At 49.1% G+C, this 5,060-nt stretch overlaps 1 pseudogene; it reads right to left on the reverse strand.

Annotated features, from left to right (window-relative positions):
• Nucleotides 1–3,722: 3,722 nt before the first annotated feature.
• LOC104995335 lies at nt 3,723–4,529 on the reverse strand (annotated as a pseudogene).
• Nucleotides 4,530–5,060: the final 531 nt, after the last annotated feature.

Genomic DNA, 5,060 nt, shown 5'->3' on the forward strand with positions numbered 1-5,060 from the left:
TCCCCAGCCCCACCTCCAGCCCTGCCGGCTTCCCCAGAGACCACCAGACCACGCCCCGACTGGCATGGGGACACTTGCAGCCCCAGTGAAGACCTCGGATCTTGTCCCGATACCCAGGGGGACTCCAGATCACGTCTTACCGCATTTGAGAACCAAGACCATGTTTCTCAGCCACCCAGGACCACAAACCACGTCCTGCTCTCCTTGGCGACCTCAGACTGGGCCCCACACCCATCAGGGACCCTAGACCAGACCTCCCAATCTAGCGGGGCCCAGGACCGTATCTCAGCATCCAAGAGGGTCCACAGCACCCCTACCAGGGACCCTAAAAAGGTGGACCCCCAGACCACACCTCATCCCTCAGGGACCCCAGATCACCCCAACATCCACAGTGGATCCAGACCATATGTCAACATCTGGGGAGACCCCAGATCATGCCTCATTCCCTTGGGGGAGCCAAACCATGTTCTATAGCCACTCAGGACCACAGACCATATCCCACTCCTTCCTGAGGACCCTCTATGCCCCTCTACCCTCTTGACCTCAAACAATTCTCTGCCCCCTAGTAGAGACTCTAGACCATGTCTAACTTCTAGGGGTGCCAAATATAACTCTTTTCCTCATGGGAGACTCTAGACTTTTCCAATTACCCCCATTAGATCCCAGAACGTCCTCCCCTCCAAGGCAGTCCTTGATTTCCAGAATGCCCAATTTGCCCCAAATTCTTGATCATCTTCCCCACCCATGCTGCCCTCCTGAGGACCCTGCCTCACCCCTGTTCTTATTCTCTCTCTTGAACCCTCCAGGCCCTTCCTCCACCCTGTGACTTCCAAGGAACTGAGAATTCCTGTTCCTTTCTTGTTCAGATCCCTTTGCCCAACTCCTATGGAACAGCTAACCCCCCAGAAGGGGACTACAGGGGATGAGATGGTTGGATGGCATCACCGACTCAATGGACATGAGTTTCAGCAAGCTCCGGGAGTTGGTGATGGACAGGGAAGCCTGGCAAGCTGCAGTCCGTGGGGTTGCAGAGAGTCGGACATGACTGAGCAACTGAACTGAGCCCCTCTCCCACTGGGTATCTCAGACCACTCTCCATCTCTTTTTGAGATATTCTGGCCTCTAAACCCAGCAAGCTCTCCCCTCAAAATCTGTCTTATTTCATGAGACTTCCCTGGTGGTCCAGTGGCTAAAACTCTAGGCTTCCAATGTAGGGGGCCAAGTTCGACCCCTGGTCAGGGAACTAGATCCCACATCCTGTAACATATGCGTGTAAGGATCCCACACGCCACAACTAAGACCCAGTGCACCCAAATAAAAATAAAGGGGAAAATCTTAACTTAAAAAAAAAATCTGTCTTATTGCAATCCCCTAGGTCCCTGGTGGCCCAAATCCCTCCCATTTTGGATCCCATTTGGATTCCAAGGTCTTCCCCTAAACCCCTTCTCTAAATTCTTCCTACTCATATCATCACATGGAGCCTGCCCCACACCCCCCAGATCCAGCACATCTCTGCAGAGCTTCCCTCTGGGGAACCTCACTTTAGTGAACCACTCACAACCCTTAGATCGCCCTGAGGACACTCAAAGCCCCACTCCCCACTCCCGAGTCTCTAGATTTCACCCTCCCCACCACCATCACTGGCTTCCCTTGTGGCTCAGTGGTAAAGAATCCACCTGCCAGTGCAGGAGACTTGAGTTCCATCCCTGATCCAGGAAGATCCCCTGGAAAAGGAAATGGCAATCCACTCCAGTATTGTTGCCTGGAAAATCCCATGAACAGAGGGGCCTGGCGGGCTACAGTCCATACAGTCCATAGCGTCACAAGAAGTCAGACTTAGTGACTAAACAACACCACCACCACCATCACCACCACCACCCAGCCACCATTCCCACCTCTCACCCTGATACTGGGTGCTCGCTGCCAGGACATGGAGGACTAGGGCTGGAAGGACAGATGTGGGAGAACAATAACAATAATAGCAAAATTGGACACATGTCCAACCCTACTGTGTACCAGGATTGGATCTAGGGGCTTCACATATACAACTCCACTCACTTCTGGTTTTTGTTAAGTTGCACACTTTATTTTTTAAATAATTAATTTTTGGTTGCATTGGCTCTCCTTTGTTGTGCATGGACTTTCTTTAGATGCAGCGAGCAGTAGCTACTCTCTAGGTGTGGTGCACAGGCTTCTCAATGATGTGGCTTCTCTTGTTGCAAAGCACAGACTCAAAACACGCTGAGGGCTTCCATAGTTGTGGTGCACAGGCTTAGTCACCCTGAGCCATGTGGGATCTTCCCCGACCAGGGATCAAACCCATGTCCGTCGCCCCACCCCTCACATTAGCAGGCAGACTCCCAACTCCATTCACTCTTCACAGAAGCCAAATGAGGAGGTCAAATGACTATGCCCATTTTACAAATGAGGAAAATTGAGCTACAGAGAGGTTAGGTCACTTGCCTAAGATCACACAGATAGAAAGTGGCAGAACAAGGTGGAGGCAAAGAGGAAAGAGGATAGGGCAGGTCTGGGATGGATGGGTGTGGAAAAGGGGGGTGGGGTGAGATGATAATAAAAACAGAGACAGGGACGTACCTGGTGGTCCAGTGGTTAAGAATCTGCCTTGCAATGCAGGGCACACTGGTTCAATCCCTGGTCTGGGAAGATCCCACATGCCACAGTGCAACTAAGCCCAAGCACCACAACTACTGAACCAGCACTCTAGAGCCGAGAGCCACGAACCGAAACTACTGAACCCCTAGAGCCTGTGCTCCACAACGAGAAGCCACCACAATGACAAGCCCACTCTCAGGAACTGAAGAAAACCCTTGCACAGCAACCAAGACCCAGCACAGCCGAAAAAGAAGATGCCACATGCCTCGAAGCAACTAAACCTCTGCGCCACAACTAGAAAACCCATGTGCTGCACAAAAGATCCCGCATGGTGCAACTAAGAACTGTTGTTGTTCAGTTGCTAAGTTGTGTCTGACTCTTTGCGACCCATGAACTGCAGCACGCCAGGCTTCCCTGTCCTTCATTATCTCCCTGAGTTTGCTCAAACTCATGTTCATTGAGTCAGTGATGCCATCCAATCATCTCATTCTCTGTCGCCCCCTTCTTGTCCTGCCCTCAATTTTTCCCAGCATCAGGGTCTTTTCCAATGAGTCAGCTCTTCGCATCAGGTGGCCAAAGTATTGGAGCTTCAGCTTCAGAATCAGTACTTCCAATGAATATTCAGGGTTGATTTCCTTTAGGATGGACTGGTTTGAGGAGTTGCTGTCCAAGGAACTCTCAAGAATCTTCTCCAGCACCACTGTTCAAAAGTAGCAATTCTTTGGCACTCAGCCTTCATGGTCCAACTCCCACATCCGTATGTGACTACTGGAAAAACTGTAACTTTAACAATACAGACCTTTGTCAGCAAAATAATGTCTCTGCTTTTTAATAGGCTGTCTAGGTTTGCCATTCTTCCAAGGAGCAAATGAATATGATAATAATAATAGAGACAGAGATAGAGAAATAAAAAGCCTGAGCCCAGGCAGAGATAGCCTCACTCACAGAGCGTGTCTGGCCCTGTGATCTCTGGCTCCTGCCCACCTTTTGACCTCATCCTTGACTGCTGTTGTCTTCCAGCCTCAGTAATAAATTTTCTCTTCCTCCAACACATCATGTCATTCCAACCCCTGGGCCTTTGCACTCTTTTCCCCTTCCATGGCTGATTTCTTCTTTTCATTCTTTTTTTTTTTTTTTTTTACAGGAAATAGCATTTATTGGTGAGCATGATTAAGGAGGGGACAGCACTGATGCTCATGAGTGCAGGGCCCGCCATTTGTCCAGGGGACTGCGATTTGTATCTGACCCTACAGCCGTCCTGGATGAGTTGCTTTTCTGCTGCCATGTTTTCAAATTCATCCACGTTGAACTTGGTAAATCCCCACTTCTTGGAGATGTGGATCTTCTGGCGGCCAGGGAACTTGAACTTGGCCCAGCGGAGGGCTTCAATCACATGCTCCTTGTTCTGCAGCTTGGTGCAGATGGACATTATGACCTGGTCAATGTGGACCCTGGCCACTGTGCCCTGGGGCTTTCCAAAGGCACCGTGCATACCTGTCTGGAGTCTATCAGCTCCAGCGCAAGACAACATCTTGTTGATGCGGATGACATGGAAGGGGTGGAGCCATACTCGGATGTGAAAACCATTTTTGCCACTGCTTTTCACCATGTATTTGTTGGCACAAATACAGGCAGCCTCCAGGGCTTCAGAGGAGAGCTGCTCATACTCATCTGACACTGTGTGGCCACAGAGTGGGAGCTCATCCACTTTGGCTTTCTTATGCCCCAAGTTGAAGATGCGGATCTTAGCATCAGGGACACCTCGGCAGAAACGGGACTTTGGGTACCGCTTGTTCTTACAGTACCGGTAACACTGGGCTGGGTGGTGGCACATGGCAACACCAGGATCTTCAGTGGCATGCCGAAGGGAAAGAGAGCTTCATTCAATTCTTAATTTAAATGTAATCTCTTAAGAGAGCCCTTCCTTTACCATGACCAATTTATATCCTCACTGCCACCAGTTGTCCTGATGTCTTCAGATTACTTTGAAATACTTTCAAAGTAAAAATGGATTAATGAATGGGGGACTTCCCTAGTGGCTAAGACTCTGTGCTCCCAGTGCAGGGAGCCTGGGTCCAATCCCTGGTCAGGGAACTAGATCCCACATCCCGCTGCTAAGACCACGTGCAGCCAAAAAAATAAATAATTTTTAAATGAATTAATGGATGGATAGATGGATGGCTATGTGATAAAGCAAGTACAGTCAAAATGTTAATCTAGAATCTAGTTGGTAGGTATATGGGTGTTCACTGTAAAACTATTTTAGCTTTGCTATATGTTTGAAACTTTTCACAATAAATGTTGGCAGGAAGAAACTGGAGGACTCTTCTAGAGACTAAAGAAGCAACAACAACAAAAAACCCAAACAGGTCCCACCCTGTTTGGGATTTCTATCATCCCATCAAACTCATTTTTTTTTTCCTTTATAGCCTTTATCACTCTTG

Source organism: Bison bison, unplaced genomic scaffold (genome assembly GCF_000754665.1).
Source record: "Bison bison bison isolate TAMUID 2011002044 unplaced genomic scaffold, Bison_UMD1.0 scf7180017864280, whole genome shotgun sequence".
Lineage (NCBI taxonomy): Eukaryota > Metazoa > Chordata > Mammalia > Artiodactyla > Bovidae > Bison > Bison bison.